The sequence below is a fragment of the Temnothorax curvispinosus genome, unplaced genomic scaffold (assembly GCF_003070985.1).
Source record: "Temnothorax curvispinosus isolate PA1 unplaced genomic scaffold, ASM307098v1 QBEX01001498.1, whole genome shotgun sequence".
Classification (NCBI taxonomy): Eukaryota; Metazoa; Arthropoda; class Insecta; order Hymenoptera; family Formicidae; genus Temnothorax; species Temnothorax curvispinosus.
Genome location: NW_020211278.1, coordinates 2,190,801 through 2,211,749, shown reverse-complemented (window position 1 = coordinate 2,211,749; position 20,949 = coordinate 2,190,801). Strand labels below are relative to the sequence as shown.

The following is a 20,949-nucleotide window of genomic DNA, read 5'->3' as shown; positions in this document are numbered from 1 at the left end:
TCTCTCTCTCTCTCTCTCTCTCTCTCTCTCTCTCTCTCTCTCAATCACACCTCTGATATCCATTAATGATTCTTATAATAAATTATAAGAACTCACTCAGTATGTGTCGCAATGATCAGAAACAAAATATGTACGAACAATCCACTTCCTCGTGTCTTCCTTCTCGTTCAATTTCCAGTACGCAAGGTAGGTATTTTTGATCGGCTCCGGGGCTTCTTTCTTCTGTAAAAGAAGCTATAATTATATGTAGAAAAAACTTCGCGATCCTTCGCGGTCCGCACAAGAGACGAAATACTTCAACGTGTACCGCCTTCGCGCCTTCTTCTTCTTCGTCTCCTTACCACGGTTCACAACAGATGTCGGTAGAGCTATCTCAAGCGACCAATAAACGCGTTTACATGTGATCAGATGACGAATCACACAAGAGAAACTCGCAACGAGGCTAAACTAGCCAATCAAACTCAACCGCGCGCACAAGGCAGCTATTTGAAGCGCCACGTGAAACTTAACTTACTTTAACGCGTAAAGGGCCTCCGCACAAGCTTTTCCGTAAACGCATTACGTGACATTAAGTATACTTTACAGTTCTGATTTTCTTGTGCGTTGACCCAAGTTTAAGGTTACGTTGACTCATTGTCAGTATTGGCTTTACAATTGGCTCAGTGCTGTACCAGAACTGGTCCGTTTTCGAAGGTGGCGCCGGCGAAAGCAACACGCCGCGAGTCTAGAATTTATTTAAAAACAGTTTGATGACTATAATCATTAAAGTTTCAATATAAAATATTGATTTTTACAAAGTTATTGAATAAAATGGATGCCCGTACCATTTTTTTCTATACGTTATTTTAATTAATTATTATTGGTATGGATATTATACACTATATATTACTGTCAGTATTAGCAAATTTTACTGGAAATTTTTTTAAGTCGGCTCGCGGCGTGTTGCTTTCGCCGGCGACACCTCTGGAGATGGAAAACTTAAGTCCTTTAGTTTGCTAGTACTACGCCAGTACTGGACCGATTGTAAAACTCTATATATGAGTAGTCAATACTTTGAACTCAGCCCGTAGGATGTCAGTATTCTGCCAACGCTTGACATAGCTGTATGATATTACGGGTTTGCCATCATAAACTCAATTTCTATTAAGCCAGAATTACGCCAATACTGGGCCAAGACTTGTATGCCAGTGCTGGTATTTTGACATAGGCGCAGTACTGAAACTGAAGTGTAACCAGTACCGTGCCTGTACGGGTCAACCAACTGTGGCAAGCCATTACAGGTGTAGTACTGCGCCCGTTGTAAGTAATGGCTTAAGTCAGAAATTTCCGATTGGGGTACGTAGGCGAAGAAAAAGAGGTAGACCGAGACGAAAGAACGAGCGCGCGTGGAGTGATTTGCAAGTCAAACCTATCTACCTACCTACCTGTCTCACCCGTTCGCTCGCTCGTGAGAGGGAGAGAGAGAGAGAAAAAAAAGACCAAGAGAGGAAAACTCGACGCGGTTCGCGATTCGTGTTTTCTAACGAGTCGAAGACCTTCGCGATGAAAGAAGAGAAGATCGCTACAAAAATTATTCCCATCCGATGTAATTAAGGAAAGAGAGGAGAGAGAAAGAAAGGTTAGCTCAGAATCTTCCAACTCTTTTCGAGTATCGAGCACCTGGGAATTTTCAGCCCGGCTTGTCAAATCGTCGTGACAGTAATCGTGTTTGTGCTCCAAATCGACACGATGTTTCCTCTTGGGAAACGACCGGAGCGCGGTGGTAGGGTGAGCGAGTAAATCGGAGCGAGTAGTCGCGACGATAAGTTGGGATTCCTCGAGACAGGCGATCCCTCGATGAGTTCTCTCTTTAGTCTCTAGGTCGTATTTAGAAACGGCGCTCCTCCTTTCCGTTAATGGCACTCCCGGCTCTTCTTCACCCTCATCGGCCTTTGTGCCCTATGCGATTTTATCCGTCGACCCCGGTCTCCTTCTTAACACTTCGTACACGATCTTCTCCTTTTCCCTCTATTTTTCTTTCTCTCTCCTTCGTTTATTCATTCCCTCCGCTTCTTTCTTCTCTGTATTTCTCCGCGTTGGCACGGCGGCTCGCGTCAAAGAGCGTTCGCGAGGGACGAAGGGGGGAGGGAAAGAAACTGGAGTCAAACCGGTTCTTAAATGGGCACCGTAATTATTTCCTCCCTGACTCGACAAAGAAAAAAAAGAGACGGAAAAGGATCTGGAAGAAATGTGGCTGTGGAACTCACAAACGATATGTGTTCGAAGTTGACTCTGAAACGAGATGCGTGCGAGACGCGTGACGGTGTCCCGTTCACGCTATTACTTTCTTAAAAACAAAAGTCATGTGAATCGTGAGTCCGATCTAGAATATCTAGATCGTACAAGAAAATCCGACATGCGTACATATGAATAAAGTCATATTTTTTTGTAAGGAAGAAAAATTACAGGGATATTTAATGTATGAATATTAAATTTCTTTTGATATCTTAAAAGGAATATTTAAAACTTTATCCGATATTTATGAAAATGAAAGGTATTTTACTGACAAAATTGCAATAATTGCAATAATTACTTAAATATATTGCAAATAAAAAAATTGGAAGTTACGAAGGTAAACAATACTTCATGTGTTTTATATATATGTACGTCTTTTATTTATTTTCTTTACAAATTCGTTACAATGTTTCTTCTACAATAAAAATATTTTTTCTATTATAATTCTCTCACAAGATATATATTCTAGATACTTTTATCTATTTAACATTGTAGTCGCATTAATGAATAATCACTTTGTGATTAAGACGTCTTTGCGGTGATCCTTGTCCGACAACGATCGAACACGAACGCGAGTCGATAGAGAAGTGTTATTTTCTCAGCTATCTTCGTTTATTATATCTGCTTTGCGCGGATAAACGCATACGCGGAAAAAGAGAAACACAAAATCGTGCTTCAAGCCATCGACATGCATTAATGGCACGTCTTGCGTAAATCTCGCAACGTTCTGTGCTGTTTGCCCACTCCGGGGAAATCGAGATGATTTGTTGTTCTTCACGAATAGCTGCTAGGTATACACGTTGGAAGATATCAACCAGATTACAGTACATATTTCCAGAAAGCTTGACCTGAAAAGACAGAAAAGACTTCAGCAAAATCCATTTTAAAATTTAATGTGATATGATACTTAACCAGAAAGAAGAATATCAAGAAAAAATCGAATATCAAGGAAAAATTCTTGAATAGAAAAAGATACTCTAATATTAAGATATAAATTATAAAAAATTAAGTATGTTAACTAATAAATTTATTATTCAGTCTTATACAGAATTACATATAGGAAACATTTTATAAAAATATAAATGTAATAGTAGAGGAATGAGGGCGAGCTCCTGTTCTCCTTTAAGTCAAGTCCTTATCATCTTTCCACTTTGACGTATGTCTTATGGGGCAGTTCATGGAACGGGCAATGGAAGGACATGCCCTCTGTCTGGCGTACACGTGCGGGAAACATGATCGCCTCCGGCGTATCCTGGTCTCGCATGTCCTTCCTCATAGGGACGCAGGACTGTGAAGGCAATAATCTCGAGAGTTTGCGTAATCATCGGCGAAGCGCACCGAACAGGATACGTGTCCGCAGAAACGCACGTTCAAACGCTATGTTTAACGCGTATACCTTCGCGTAAACACGATATTATTCACCAGGTCGTATCTCTCGTTTACACGACAACGTTTCATTAAGAAATAGTCACGGGTATTTCCGTTGCAGAAGATGTGAGCGACCGTTTGAGAGCGGGCTAATTACGCCGAAAGATAATTTACCGGCATAATTCCACGCGTCAAAACCGTCTCGACATTTATCCGAAGATCGGAAAATTTAATTTAAATGCCATCTCATTTAAGACGAATTAATGTACGCCGGAGTGAGATTAATTCCGACTTCTCGATATAGATAAATAGATATCGTTGACGAATCGTTTTAATGTATTCCAGGCATATCTCGCGTGTGGGACGATAAAAATAAACACGATCGCGGTGTGTTCTCTCGCGCGATCGATGCGATTCGAGCGTGTCGTCGACGTGCTTCCCGCAAAAATAGATAATTAATCATGGGTCGACCTCGTTTCGTTCCCGTCGCGTAGTCATTCCTGTGTCTCATTTTCGACGTCTCTCCAACGTCGATCGTTGACAGTGATGTTTATGTCACTGTAGATCACGAGAGATTCGTCAAACAATCGATTCCGTGCTTGCATATTCACTCGAATGCAGACACGACTGCGCGTCCAAATCACCGAAATTTCGAAAAAAATATTTGCGATACGTGAATCTCTAACCGGCTCGCGGGATTTTAACGGTTATATAAAGATGGCAATCGCGGGCTTGATTTAGTGATGTGTTTCTAAATGCACTTGGCACGTGTAATGGTTCGTTTATTTTCTTCTCAATTTAACCGTCTCGAATCGGACCGCTCGGTACGGTTCTTAACAGTGAGAGTGCAGTGACTCACGGCTGAGAAAGCATATACAGAGTGCTCGAAAGCTAACATCTTTTATATTAGATATCGACGTTGATTATTGCAACGGAGTAAAGAGTGCTTTTGTATTCTTTAACCGCAAGTTAGATTATCGAAACATTCAACGTTCGGAAGTTGCATAGAGGCAATGGAGCAAACTACGATTAAAGAGAACTGACTTTCTCGAATTGATGGAAATGGAGATTGATTGAAATAGGACGTTTTGTATATTTATTATATACGCTCCAACAACACCGATTCTATCGATCCTACCTTTGAACTTTTGTTTGGTGAACTTCAGACTGAAATATTTGCGAGAGTATTGCTGCGCTCTCTCTACCCCCGTCCCTCGAAAACGGAGTCCGTGACTTCGCTCTTCACCCACGGCGAAGTCTCGATGGCTCACGTGCCGCACGCGCAGATACACATAACCGTGTATCACGGAAAAACATAATTACATCCTCGGCAAATCGGCCAAGCCGATCGAACCCTATCCGCTCCGTCTCACATGCAGAGTACATCCGCGCGGTGGTATTATATTCAAGATCGATTCGAATCTCACTGCATTAACTCTTGCCCCCCTCTTTCTCTTCTACCGAGTGTGATCCAGATCGCGCGCATGGATCTCATGGTAAAGTCACGCGATCGTAATGCGGTGCCATTAACCCAGAATTCCCCGAGCCACGAGAACATAGGAGGAGGAAGAAGAAGAAGAAGTTCTCTTTCTCCCTCACCACCATACGGATTCCCTCTCCCCTCGTGCCGCGACGTGCTTCTCTGTGGATGGAATTTCAGGACGGAACGAGTGAGTTAACCTTGACGAGGTATGCCAGCTCCGCTGACCAGGGACCAGGGTCTAGAATTACCACTCGACCGGGTCGATCTGAGAGAGCGGGATCGAAAGAGGGGACGGTCGACTCCTCGGAGACACCTAAGGGTCGGATCTCGCCTCCCTCGTTTTCCTCGTCTCATCGACATGCTTTTCTACATCATCAAAATCGGATAATTGAGCCTCCGGAGTCTCTTTGAGTCATCCTCTTCATGCGCACGCTTCGTTATCTCTTCCGACGTATGAATTTGCCAATATTGTCCATACGCGTCTCGGAAATTATTAGTGAAATTGCTTTGGCAATTTTAGGTACGATAGAATTTGTAAGAGATCTCTAATTAAGTCCTCTAATCTGTATGGTTTTATTTAATTATTTTTGCGGTGGATAAATAATTTTTTTTGCCATTCAAAACTAATGTGATGTAAAATTAAAAGTTCTGTTTTGTACATTTAACATCGATATTAAAACATTATGAATCGTTATAATAAAATCTAAAATATAATTTTAAAGTCTCTATTTTTATATTTTTGCACTTGGTTTTAAAATGCTACGTTACTATTGAAAACTCTAAGAGAGAGACCTTATACTCTTTATAGTTTTGTAGAACAGGTGGAGGTAATTCCGAGAGACGAGCTCGTAATTTCGTGCAACACTCGAACAATGAACGATCGTAAAAAGAAAAACAGAAAAAGGGAACAAGATGCAAACCGAATCATCCCGTTTCCCGGGGTTTAACGCACTCTCGGAATGAGAGTGAGAGAGAAGTTCCCTGTCGGCGGCGGAAAATAACAGAGAAGCACAGGTCGATTTTTTTTTTTCGGACATGCGGTCGTTAAAACTGCCCACGGACGACGAATCACGGCCCTAGCCGTCGCCGCAGGTAACGCCTGGACCTCATCCTCTTTCCCTAACTCAACAATGTATCCCGAATCGCCTCCAATCGAGAGAGAGAGAGAGAGAGAAAGATCCGCGGCCGGACGCCGCCGGTCGCCGCTTGTCGACCGACCGCTCCGGAATCACGATCGGTCGGATCGCGGGCGGTCGGAATCCGGCCGTGTTGGAGAAACAAAAATTCTTAAGGGTCCGGACCGAATTCGGTGCCAGGACCGCGGCCAATTCGGCGAAAACGGGGCTCGCGGACGCCGCCCGCCCTCGTGAAACCGGTTTTACGTGCCGGCCAGTTTGCGCGATGAAACACGAGGACGGTGATCAGGGGGCTCCCTAGGTATCTCGAGTTGTGTACCTGCGCGAGGACGAATAGCGAAGCGAGAGAGGGTAGAGGGTCTTGCCCTACACCGGAGTCACGAAGCGTGGCCCCCGCCGCCGTGCGCCGCCATGAAATCGCTTTTGCGGAACCTAAGCCCCTCCCCCCCCCCCCGAAAGAAGGGCCGAGAAGGGCCCAGGCCATTACTACTCGTTCGCCGTCCGACTCGCAGGTCGAAGGGTGCATGCCTCCACGGTTCATCGAAACTCTCTCACAGGGCGCACCGGCAGAAAACGAGACAAGGCCGATTGGCCGATCCGGCACGCAACAACCCGACGCGACGGCGACGTGTGCACGCGCGTGATGAGGAGAAGCGCGAATGCGTGACTCGCCGAATCGTGTCTCACGCATTCTCTTTTCTTTTATCTTGCGACAGTACCCTGGCGTAAGTGTCTACAAGGAAGAGAGTGTCGACTTTCGCCCGCATATCTAAATAAAAAAATTAAAAATCATATTAACGCTCAGGTGTTGCGCCAATAATATTGCAACATCGTTACGCAATTTAGGAGCGATTCGCCCGACATTAATTGGTTGCCTGCAATGCCGGATTACTATGCCCGCGATTAATGGAAAAGCGTTGCCCGCCACGGCCATTATACGCCACGTATAGGGATTGTCGCGTGTTAACGTCGATTCCTGAAAAGCATGATAACAGATACCGCTCCATCTGACCACCCACGTTATGGGCAAACGAGCGTATCCCGTTGCGACCGCGGCTCGTAAAGCTCACGGTATCGGTTACAGCGTTACAGCGTTACAAGGTGTTCGATGCGGCATCCGATGTCGCAAAACTGAACACACGGTGACCGTCCGATGCGATTCAATTAGTAGTGCGCCAATCAGAGAGGATTCCGTTGTCTCCGTTGCATCTGGCTCGATTACGTTTTGCATCCAGCAGTAATGTATGCGCATTACGGCATTATGCAGGGACAGTATCTGCGTATTCCGTATTTCGTATTCGTGTGTATTCCAAATCTTTTCTTGCAGCGCCTTTATTAGTTGCCGTTTGACAACCACATACGATAGGGAAATACTATTGATTTTCAGGTTAATAAATCGAGAATTGTATATAGAAGATACTTCGGAGAACGCTGAGGGAATGTTGGGAATATATTTAATAAATTATGTAAACGTGAAAACACACACACGATAATGTCGTTTAACAATCGTGTGTTATTATTATGATTCAACATTAACTTATCCGCAGTATTACAAAAATCTATTTATTATTCTCTTTTATATGCTTTATCGCTAAGGTATCTAACACATTTAAATTCATTATTCAGATCATATATTTGTTATTTTTCTCTGTTTTGTTATGATGATTTGTATATTGCAAGAATTTCGTCTCTCCTTCAGCTGCTTTCGGATGTCATAGTTTCCAAACAAAGATTTTTAGTAACTAGAATTTAACAACCAACTCCGTCAAAATAACGGATTTCCAATTTCATGTTTTAAATTGTAAAAATTATTAACGTGCTCTTGCTGAAATTTATGTTGACTTTTATCGAGATAAAAAAAATGATTATAGGTATAGGCTAATTTATTTTCCATCAACTACTCTACTTTCGAAGTTCTGCATATATAGAATGTCTACATATACCAAAGCAACGCTTTTTTTTCTAGTGGTCTGGTGATAATTAGCTGTTGATACCTCGGTTGATACGAAGAGTATAATTATGTAGCTGTATAGATATATATATATATGAAAAGCATAATAAAATATCTCTTAGCTTCCATTAGAAGTACAAGGCCAATGTTTGTCTATAAAAAACATTAGTGGCAGCTAATGAAACGGTATATCATTATCGATCGCCGATCTCGCGCTCGCGCTACATGCTGCGCAGAATCGCGATTGTGCGCGACTCTCGAGTCTCGTGCACCGCGATCACCGCACGGCCGCTCAGTTTCCTTCTGTGATTCCCGCGAGACACAGTCCTTTCCCCCCTTCCTCGCGTCGCCATTAACGCGATCGAAGAAAGCGAGAAAGCGTCGCTTCGTTTAACTCAATCCGACTCGAGTTCCTCGCTCGTCTTCGCAACTCAGGGGTATATACGTGCCGCATTCTCTCTTTCCCCCCTCCCCCCCCCCGCTTCGGAAATCCAATTAATCCGGAAAGCCGAGAAACCGGTTTAATGAAAACGCAGTCGTTTCGCACGACGCGACAAGTGTCGGAATTCCAGCCGGACTGGCGAATCGCGAGTCACGTGTCGTTGTCATTCGTTGATAGAGCCGTTGTTTGTTCATTAGCTGGCCTGCGTTCGTGTTAAAAGTCGACGCTGACAGTGTCCGCCAACGGCTTTAATTGCGAGCGAAGGAGACGAACGAGCCAGAAGCGGGCTTTCGACTCGAGTCTCCTCCCTCGATAAAGACTTGGCGATTTTTTGCGATCAGTCGGCGGCGGACGAAGGAAGATCGGGCCGCGGCGCGGCGGCGGCTGGCCGCGCTTCGGCTGCGCTCGTGCCGTCTCGTGCGTCATCGGGCGAGTTCGCGGGCGTTCGTGGTCGCGCGCTGATAACTGCCGGCCCGACCGCGGCCGCACGAGCGTTACGAGTATTACCTTGCAAATCGGAGTGATCGCGACGCGTCCGCGCTCCGATCCCGGGATTAACGGCGGTTCCCTGGTAATCGCGTTCGTCGTGCCTCCGTGGCCGAGTGCCTCCCCGAGTCGGTCTCTCTCTCGTCGAAAACGCGAGTGTTTCGAGTGCCCGCGGCCCACGGTCTCCGGCCGATTCGCGAACGATTGTGACGAGTTGATGTGGCGGGTGGCGGTAGTGGCGACAGCAACCGGACAGCAGTTCTCTCATCGGTTTTTTTTTTGTTTTCTGTGACGTGGTGATTACATCGACCGAAACGGATTACAACGTCCGGCGCCGACGAGGAGGCATCAGCGCGCCACGTTCGTCGCAGGTAACACCCTCGCTCTTAATACCCCCGCGATCCGATTAAATCGCCGGGTACTTACGGTGTTCGAAGCGGCTTCTGCGTTCCGCGAAAAAAAGTATGGCGGGGGCGCGCGGCGTAAGCCGCAAGGTCACGGCGCGCGCGGAAAAGCGAGAAGCGGAAGAAGGATCACGCGACGTATCGGGGATTATTAGCAGATATACGGGTTACGTAAGAGCGATTCTTTATTCCATAATACGCGCGTTTCTGCCGCCCGTTAATTGCGCAAGATGGATTTGCGAGATATTTAATAAATATCTCGCAACGCGGCGTTTTTTTCCCCTGAATTTGATTACGCGAATTTACCGCGCTTTGATGTATATCGGATGTCTTATTTACATACGATCGCTTAAAACGAATGACGTAAGCTCAGCAGAGTTGAGGATTTGAATGAATTTGAAAGACAAAGTTGGTGAAAATTTGCGATTATAAATTACGCACGCAGAACTTTAGAAAAAGTCTTTTATATTTTAGGAGAAATTTATGTGTATTTAAATATTACCCTATATATCTCAATTTTTTCAACATTTCAACGCTGTTGTTTACGAGGTAAGATTGTAAGATCTTGAATAAATTAAATCATTGCATTTTCAAGGCAATAATTATAGTAATTAGTAAAATTGTGAGAATAAAATTATTATTGAATATGAAATTAATAATTATATTAGCGAAGAGAGGGAGCAATAGAATTTTTCCCAACGAAGAGATTCTTAGCTGTTAGGTTTTAGTTATTGGATTAAGTATCGCAACTCTGAAAGTGTCAATAGGTATCGTTTCCTCAAAAGCATACGCAAAAGTATTTTCTTTTATTAAATCTTCCTCACGGTAATGTTATTGACAGCGCGTTTTTTCCGAGCCCGCCACGAGTCTGACGTCCAGCAGTAAAATACACTGTGAAAAAAAAACGAGTGAGAGAGAGAGAGGGGGAGAGTGTCACGCTCTCGAAAAGCTAGCACCGCGTCGGACTTTTATTCACGCGGGCACGCTGTTGCGTCGCTGAAAATTAAAACTTTCACGGGGGGGAAAAAGCTCCGGAAGCATGCAGAGAGGAGAGAGTTCTTTTATGAGCGCGCGGCCGTGCTCGCGGTTCGCGGAAAATAAACGACGACAAACCCCATTTCGCGTCGCGGCTGCATTCATCTCCCCCTCCCTCCCGTCTCTTCCATTTGCATCACCCCCGTCCCTCGTCCGTCCGTCCGTCCGTCCGTCGAAAGGGGCGGAATTTATATCACGTATTTCTCTCCGGGCTCCGATATGAAAAGGAATATCGCTCTCGCCTGGCACGATATTCAATCGACTTTCAATTGTTGTCGAATGGAGACCCGTCGAGGTCTCGAATTAAGTGCGCGCGCTCGGTAGGGCACGAAACAAATACAGCCCCGGGGATTTAAAGTGCATCAACCCTCCTCAACGGATGAGGGGGGGTACGGCGAGAGGGGTGCGGAACAGTAGAGAGGGGTACGGTACGGCGGCAACTAGCAGCAGCAGCAGCAGCAGGTGGTAGTGCAACTCACGATTAACAGAGAAGATTGCCTTGGCACGCCGTCGAAAACGCGCGCGGAGGTATTTCCGCTCGCTCGTATACTTTGTGAATACATGATAGTGTAACGAACTGATGCGTATAGGTTTTCTGCGAAAAACCCGGCGAGGGTATATCCCTCTTTTAGCGTTGCAAAGCAGCGAGATTAGATTAGAGCTCGCGTTTTGAAGGCAAGCGGTGCGGTTTAGCGTTCGAAAGTTGCAGAAAATACATGCTTGCAGATAACGGAGGCTATTTGTAAATATTACCAATTCGGTAAAAGTGATAAAACTCACCTATTTTATTTTAAACTGGTTATATGTCCATTAAAATGGATATTAAAATTTTATTAAGATTTTATTTAGACATCTTAAAGAGATGGATATATCGTCAAGTGTTTCAGTTTCAAAGTTGCTTTTATATGTTGATTCTATGTTTAGAAATTAGCGAGACTTGTTCGTAAATATTCTTATACATATAGTGAGAGTTATTAGCATCGTTCTCATCTCCTTGCAGAAGTAATACACGTTATACGTTGAGGTACATAAAATATTTTGAACCGTTTATTTCGATGTCGGCGTGAATCAAATTTTGCAGAGCGAAGTAGACTTAATGAAGTCATAAATCCGCGTAATCAATCGGCGAAAAGAATAATAAAACCTGATTTATATTTGGCGTCATAAAGTCGTTTGGAAAACGAACGATCTTGATCGCCGCTTCGTTATTCGCGATTTTTAACGAGACGTCAGTCTCATTGCGCATTATTTTTTTCCCCTCCCTCTTCCTGAAGGAAGAACTCGGTCGCGTCCCTGCACGTCGTGCAGGACCTCCGGCGAACCCAGAAGCGGTCGTCCTTCGGCGAAATAATTGCGGAACACGAGCTAGCTCGCACGCTCTCCTGGCATTTAATGGCGCGGTATTCGCGGCGCGTACACGGAGTAGTCGTTATCCTCGATTTATGGTCAGGTCCGCCATGAATCCTTATGCGGCATTTGGTTAGGTGCAGGTTCGGCGAAATGGCGCGGGAAGGGGCGATCTTACCTGAAGTGAGAGCCGGAGAGCAGATCGTGCAGTCCGGTATGGCCGTTACTCTCCATTTAGAGTGGCGCCTCTTTTTCGCCGAGATCGATCTCGCAAGTCAATCGTCTCGTCTCACGATATCGCGAATAGAAGCCGGTGTATAGGATGCCCTACAAATTCCATGGACTTTCTCTCAAGTACGGATTCCTCTAGATTAATTGGAAGCTGATGAATTTGATCGTTAACAAAAAAGTATTGTATAAGTTTCGAATTACAGGTCACCGTAAACCTACAATTTATTTGTTAATTAAGCTTAGAAAATACAGAGGTATAATATAATACAATTTTATTCCTTGTTTAATGTGAAACGGATTTTTTAACAATATTTTTATTGAAGCTTTTGTTATATTAAAATGTCTAAAAATAAAATAAGAAAAGATTATTTCTTGCAAAAAAATTGACTTCGCGATCGTTAATAGATTATGTAAAGCACGTGCGCGAATTGATGACATAAATTTTCTCGATCTTTTCCCACGAATGGCACGTGGAATATTTCTCGTGATCGATCGATCCGCTTTTTTTTCCCCGTTAGCTCGGCAGGACTTTTTTAGATAAGCGGCATTAATGATTACTTCTTTTTCCCTGTCCGTCGACTGTGATCAATCGAAGACCTTCGATCCCAGGAAACCCTCGGTGGACGACACGAGTTCTTTCCGTTGCATAATTCACGCGTTGACCTTTCGCTCGAATAATTTCGCTGCATCTCACGGGAAGCGCGAGATTGACCGAGTTTCTCAGTAAGATTCTTGGGAGATGTTCTCGGGAATCCTTGAGGTGTGCTGACGACGAGATCAAGGACATGCGCGTGAATCTTTAATAATGTCAATTGCCTGTCGTCGCACTTGCCTAGAGAATGGAGATTGGCACGAGGCACGAGTTTTATAGAAATCCCGCTGAAATCGATAAAACATGCATTCACCATAGTCGCGATCGCGCTTTCTCGTTTAAGTATCCTTGAACTCGGTCCAAGGACGTGAAGCCTGGTACATGGAGAGAACGTGCCGGCGAGAGGATACGCCTTTTTCCAAATACCTCTTGCTCCATGGCTGCGGGAAACCCAGCGCCGCGCGGTATGGAATATGCATGGTTCTAAGCTTTCTTTTCGACGACGGTTACGCAACGCGCCTCCCTCGGTGCTCGCGTTTTATTCTATGAATATGCGATGCGGTGGTTGCGCTCCGGTATTTGTGCGGACGCCCACTTATTTTCACGGCAATCCTGAACATGCTCGCGCACGCGGAACCAATTCACGGAGAAAATGCATAGTGGATCCGTTCGTGAGGCGTGAATATGGAGAATATCGGCGGTGTGATGGTACGCGTTAAACTCTTCTCTGTGCTGCGCGATGCAGTTTGGTAACGAGGTCGCGTCAGTTTCAGTATATTCAGGCCTTTCCCGTCGGACGCGTTCCCCGTAGAAAGAAAATTTCTGACATATAACGGACTGTACTGCAGTCGTATTATCGCGAATACGAAGGCAGATCCTGAAAAGCTCGCCACGTTGCATAAATTTAATTATTTTACACTTCAGCTAAATTTAATTGCACTTAAAATTTTAACATATTTAGGAAAACCTATTTAATTATTCATTTTTAAGCTCTTGGCTCTAGAATTTGAAATTTTGCAGGTCAGAATAACTTCCTGACATATTTTCTAGGAATTTTAATTATATTGAGATCTGCCTGATATTCGAATTTTGTAATATTGTGATTAAATTCTAACCAATTAATTTATATCCTTCCCTCTCTCTCTATTACATCTCCGCTCGAGAAAGCAGTATCGTGATTCGAATAGAATTCTCGGGTTTTCCGCGAATATAATGGACCATATGCGCAGTTATCTGCATATCCATGCGGATATTTCGCAAACAAAAAACTCTCGAGAAGAAAGGGGTATGTTTCAACAAAGACTGGGAATATAACAGCGACGGAACAAGTATAAATCCACGGTAAACGTTTGCCTTGCCTAATTAAATGAAACACGTCGTATCTTTTTTTTTATGATATTTTCTCCCTGCGAGTGAAGGATACAGCCGTGCGAGAATAATAGCGGTGGGGTGGAAGATTAGGCAAATAAAAATAGCAGCGGCACCATCGCCGATATCGACGCACACCTCGTCTCTTCCCAAGATTAAAGGAAAACTACGATCACGTACCGTTATTATTTTCTCATTGTTCGAGAATTTTAAGCGAAAGCTTTAGCGGATATATCTCGCGGAATATTTTATGATGGAGCTTTATCGACTCGCGTCATCGCATTGATAGGTAACAGAGACAGATACTAATAATTAACGTGAAATTGCTCCGCGCTGAAAAAATTATTATTAATGGAACGACTCGAATAATTTTAGCTTGGCTTTTTATTTCGGTTTATTTAAAATATCTGTGTGGACTCAAAGAGAGAATATTTTAGCGATAAATCTATTTTTTTAATCAGTTTTCGGACATACATGTCCCGAACATTTTCAGGCTTTCCGTATAATGAAAGTTCCTAATTCATATATATTTTCAAACCGATTGCACTTTTAATGCACGCATTTTGATAGGGTGAAAGAGTTAATGCAAAAAGAAAATGGTGCTTCTATCGGCAGGTTAATTAATGTTGCAAATATAATTACATTCTCGTATGCATGCAGAAGAACAATAGATTTCGATTAAACGCTATATATATATCTGGTATCCCATTTAATTAAATCGCGAAATACGTGCGTGGTACTTATGATATTAATAGCGTAATTTAGTTGAGTTCAACTCGTTGCTAATTATTAACTCGTGTTTGCAAGTAATACAACATGATATTACAATTGTTACGAAATTGATAAATCGGGCGATTTGGAGTATCTTTCGCGAAGCAGGACGGATCGCAAAGGGTCAAATCGATGATGGTCGATCTCGATATTGGAAATATTGGATGCCTTCTGCAATTTTACAAAACGAATATAACTACACTGTATACGCAACATTACGATGTACCATGTGGCGATTGTGGTATTCATAACGAATGACAAGCCACTATTGTTTGAATTAATTCTGGTTTAATGACCTGAACATCAGATATAAACCAATGACAACGTTTATTACGGGAAACATAAAACAATTTGTCAAGTCGATGTTACATAAATATATTCCAACTGTGTATGGCAATTTAGTAAAATTTATCGCATACATGTATCATATTTAGATCTTTTGTTAATAATTGCATTATTTGGCGTTATACTAATTTTTATTAGTAACCTGCTAACAAGGAGAATAATTAAATTATTCCAAAATCTTTTCATTTTCTTTTTTTAATTTTAAATCAGTCAATCTCTTCTGTCATTTTTTTTGCTGCGTGTCGCAATATCTGAATATATGAGACATTAACAAAAGTTATTTGCTTGAGATTAATAAGCAGTGGTAAAACTGATCCGAGATAATTTTATTATCCGCTTAATAGTAGAAGGATTAAGCCTGACCGCGCGTAAATCTGCTTAATAACATAAACGCGCCCAGGAAAGCGTGTCAAGTGAGACAAAACATTCGCGCCACATGCCACCTTATTATTCGGAACAACTTATGTCGGACATCTCATTCGTTCAGACGCTTACGCGCTTGTGCTTATGCTCTTATGCAAATTTGCGCACGACGGGCTTAACGTTACACGTTCGTGTAACGCCGTGGACGCGTCACAGGCTTCACGGTGAGAGAACCGGTTCTCGTATCTCTCGCTCTCCTCCCTTCACCGTCTACTCGGTCGTCTTCCTCTCTTGCTATCTATCTCGCGATTATAGGCCGCAAGGAAGGGAAAAAGAGAGAAGGAGAGATGACGACAGAGCTCAAAGAAACGAACGGAGTTTCGTTCTTTTCGCCGTGGCAACTTTCTCCTCGCGTAATCGCCGCCGGGTTTTCTTCTTCTTCTTCTTCTCCCTTCCTGTCTATGCAGTCACAGGACTGTCCTGGAAAGCCGCTTGGTAATTCAAGTGCCGAGTTTGCGTGAACTTTACGCGCAGAAATCCCCGACTGGCGAGAAACGGAGATTGCATTATTTTTTTTCACGCTTCGGTAATGGCCGGATTGTCTTGGAGTAGCGGAAGATCGCATTCAGTGGAAAATCATTGCTAATTTTGCGTGTTTTTCAGTTCACCTTCTCGTAACTGTCAGATTTCTTACAAAAAGCGAAATCTTGAAATCTGGTGCATCCTTTATTTCCTCCTGCATGTTACTCCCCGCGCTGATTGTTATTCAGTTAAGTTTAACAATATCCTCTGAATGGTTCCCGGAGGAGCTTGTCGAGTCCAACACTCTCTCAACCGCACTTTAGAACTCGATCGACCAGTAAAACGCCGATAGATAGAGCGAGCGAGAGGGAGAAAGAAAGAGAGAGCAGGGTCAGTGACAGTCGGTCGGTATCTTGGAGTCGAAGTAGGCTCGATCGAAACGTCCTCATTAGTTTAATTGAGTCAATGATTGTATAACAGAAAGATCTATCACTTCATCTCTCTCTCTCTCTCTCTCTCTCTCTCTCTCTCTCTCTTCTTTCTCTCTCTTTCTCTCTCTCTTTCTTTCTCTCTCTCTCTCTCTCTCTTTCTTTCTCTCTCTCTCTCTCTCTCTCTCTCTCTCTCTCTCTCTTTCTCTCTCTTTCTCTCAGGTAAATATACATATTGAAAAAGGGAAGGGCAACACTGATAGACTAGAAGACTGGAAGTCATGGAGAGCCCCGAACTCACCTAGGTTTGCACGAAGCGACACATTGCGTCGCGTTCCATCCGTGAGCGCGTGCATGCACCGCGAAGCGAGGTGCACTCGCAGGATGGCGAGAGGGGGAAGCCGGGCACGGCGTTAGGGAGACGGGAGGGAGGGTGGAGGGTTTAGCTTGTGACTAGTTCGTGAATAATGCATGCCAGCCGCGAGCCCACGCCACGATGCTATATACGAAGATGCCAGACACGCTACTCGGAACCGAGCTTGTATCTATATGGGCACATAGAGTGAGAGAGGGTGAGAGAGCGAGAGAGAGATAGAGAAAGACAGAGGCATATGTGCCCGCTTATATACACGCGTGGGCATATACGTGCTATCCATTACGCCGGCTGCACACACGCAGCGATGCACTGACGGCGCGTATGTGTGGCGCGCACCGCAACGCGCGACCCACACAGCAATCTACAGACGTAAGTGCCAGTGGTATTCGCTGATGTGGTCAGTGTTCTCTCTCTCCTTCTATACCTTTCAGTATCTTTCTCTTTCTATTCGTCGGGAGACACGTGGAGAGAGAATTATTCGCGCTCTGTCCGAGATGGACTTCATTCGCGCCGCCCGGTCTCGCGATGATACGCGCGTTAATAAGCAGGAAGGAATGTTTTAACAGTTATTATGCTAGAAGTTATTTATGTGACACTCAGTATCATTCGACGGTTCCCAGATATTTCGTTTAAGCTTTCTAATTTCTAATTTTAACTTTTCGTTATAAATTTATTCGGAGAGGAACGAAATAACGTTATGTGGATAGAAATTTTATGATGTAGAAATAAGAATATCATCTGTATATTTATTCAGAAATACGAGGATATGTTAATCAGGATGATTAGGAAGTCTTCCATATGCGCATTCATTATTTATTCCTCGGAAAAATACATTCGTTAAAAAACTTTAATAACGCGCCGCATACAGTATTTTATGGTAAATAAACTTGTTTGACGTTCGTGTGAATTTAAAATATATTCTCGGTAAATTGATGTCGAGACGCTTATGCCATAGCACTTGCAAAGACAATGGATCGTGTCTCTTGCAGGCTGCGAGACTTGCAGGCTGTAAGGTTAAGGCGATATATTCCGAGACCTTTGCCTTAATATTTCCACGTAGAGAGGCGATGTCCGTGATCGTGTATGAGCCGGGACTGTGCGAAGTATTGAGATACCCCCGATAGTTACTCGCGAAGTTGGACATGCTACATGCGCGAGATTGTAAAGGAAAGTGCACGCCTGGTTGCGTAAAGTACATGCAAATTTCCCTCCGGGGAATTGTGTGCCAGTTCCGTAGGCAAACATGGTTGTGTGTATACCCGACTACACACACGCATCCTGCACACGGACGGTATACGCGTACAGTCTCGCGAGCCCGTAATACCGAAAGCTCCCGCGGGTTGTAAAACAATGATTGTTCGCGTCCCCACCACGAGATACGGCGTCTACTAGAATCTTGAACTTCGTGAAAGTTCGCGATTCCCCGAGAAGAGCACACAAATTATTCACGAATGCATTGTAATAGATTTATATAAGCGAATCTCGTGATACTTAATTACGCTATTCGTAAATTATGTAAAGTTAACGCAAACAAATAGCTCGACCTACTATTGATAATTTTTGGCATATATGTATATATATATATATATATATATATTTTTTTTTAGTATATTTATATTACATTTATATGTAATTTAATTGACAACAAATATATTTATTAAATAATAATAAGTTAAACAATTATAAGAGTCTGTGATTGGAAAAATTTATTACTTCAGATATAAATAGATATATATTTTTTAAATATAGTCTGTAATGTATTATCAAATGCACCTCGCACTTTTTAATGCCTTGTTTTGTAGATAATATGTAACAAGTTGCTATTCTCCTAAACACGTGGGAAGAACTCTGTGTAATTGCTTCTCATCCTCAATCTTTTCACACACATAGCAACTGGAAGTGAAATCATGAACAATCTCGCTTGGAGCAATCGCGTGCCAGATTCGCCGACCGCGCAATTACTCTCGGCGCGCACGATTCCAATCGAGTTGGAAACGCGGAAGAAAGGTGCAGCGGAATGCACACGCACTGGTGCGGATCTTCAATAAAGTAGATACAAGTTCAATCTCAGCGCATTTTGTAAAATTGTATCAAATATCTTTGTATTTATCCTAAAATAATATTGAAACGGTAGAGCCAATTTGATCCTAATTAATAATTAATGTTATAATTTATGTCAACACGTTAAAAGTAACCAGTACTTTTCACTTTAATAATTAACTAGGAATCTCTGCGAGTCGTGTGATGATTGCTCATGATTTCATCGGCGTTATATCAAGTTTTGTTGCTCGCAGAATCCGTTTTTTTTTTCGGGGATATTCGGAAAAAGTGTCGAAATACCGTGGGAGTTCAAGTTATCTTGGATCTTTTGAAAGTTTTCGAAAGTCGAAACTTCAGTTTGAGGCACTCTGAGTTCGACACGATAAAGTTCTCCCATCGAATCACTGTAGTTGATTTTCATCGAAGTTCTTGGCGAAGTTTTCGATCGGGAATGTATAAAGTATTACCAAAACTAGAAAAGGGAATGACCAGGAATTAAAACATTGTTCGTCATGATTTTTGAAAGACTTTCCACGGGACAGTCAAGTAATGTTAAATCTACAGGTCTTTAGACTCAGGTATTTCCCCAATTGTTTATAGTTTCAAGAATTTTTCACAAAAGGTGTAAAAATTGTTCTGTATTTTTAATATATATATATTTATATATTTACATGTCGCGAAATTGTGTTGCTTAAATACCCATAATATAATAATTCTTTATAATTGCGTCATCTAATTAACGCTATCTAAATAATATATTAGAATTCGTGTAATTCAATGGAAGTAGAAATTAATGAAGTAATTGCAACCGTTTTGTTAAATTATCTTGATTTTTGGAAATTAAGAATTACTAAATCCAGAGCTAATTTTATGAATATGAAAGAGATTATGTCAAATATACATACAATTAAAAAGATAAACATTACTCTCGAGTAAAGATTATCCATCTAAGGTACTTTGTAAAGATAACCCGCAACTTTCCTCAAGAATTTTCTTAATTACATTGTTGGCTGTCGGGGAATGATAATCAGATAACAGGTTGCAAGGGTACTGTGTATCGCGTTGGTAATTCCTCTCGCGTGGAAAGTCCAAGAATGGCGAATAAATCACGCGGCACAGCACCACACCAACATGCAACACGACAACGACGACGGCACAACGAGCGAATAAAATCAATTAAAAAGTTTCACGCGCCGGGGCTGCGAGTTTTCGCAAAGTTTTCCACACCGCTTCGGGTATATACAACACGTGCACTTACATACATAGTTACTATCTACACATACAGAGAACTTGCGCATTGCCAATGGAAGTTCCGCTATAAACCGGGCTATATACTGACACCACTTGCCGGTAGTTTCGCTAACTTTCCGACTCCCGCGTCGAACTTGTTAATGGCCCGCCGTGGCGTCTCTGTTGCCGCCGTTTTCTCTCGTTCTTCGTCGACCATTCCTTCCATCCATCGTAGATGTCCCCACCTATATGTATATACATCCTCTGTTTCCTTGTTCATCTTGCCATCCCGTTCATCAGTCTCCTCATCTCTTTTCGATCCTGCATCCTTGTTCATGTGCTATCAAAACTTCTATATCAGATTCAACAACTCTCTTTCTCTCTTTCCTCTCTCTCTCTCTTCTCTTCTCTTCTCTTTCTTCTCTCTCTAGTTTGTTCGCCGACCTACATACTTCAGCCTCACGTTCCTTCCTTCAAAATTTAAATACTTCAACGCCGCTGTCGATGCAGTTGAGTTCTCGAATAGATCCAATCACACGCGTCGAATAATTTTAATCCTCATCAAGATTGAAAATTGCTTGTATCAAACGAATAGCAAATCTAACAATAAGAAAATCGAAATCTTTCCTAACAATGTTGCCACTCTTTTGAAATTTTTCTGACCAATACGTTATTTTTTTGTTGCAGGTAAGAGGACATCCCTCGCGGTCCATTCTCGTGGTTTTAGTCACAAGGCAAAATCATTAAATCGTGAGTT

General features: G+C 42.9%; 2 protein-coding genes across 5 annotated transcripts in view; one reads left to right on the top strand and one right to left on the bottom strand.

Moving 5' to 3' along the window:
- Positions 1-400, bottom strand: part of LOC112465096 (dentin sialophosphoprotein-like) — a 5,957-nt gene extending 5,557 nt beyond the window's left edge. For both annotated transcript variants that reach the window (XM_025032485.1, XM_025032510.1), the window contains exon 1: positions 97-400. The gene's annotated coding sequence lies outside the window, so the exon portion shown is untranslated. The remainder of the gene's footprint in view (positions 1-96) is intronic.
- Positions 1-20,949, top strand: part of LOC112465069 (probable JmjC domain-containing histone demethylation protein 2C) — a 286,220-nt gene that overhangs the window by 130,531 nt on the left and 134,740 nt on the right. The gene's annotated exons all lie outside the window — the stretch shown is intronic.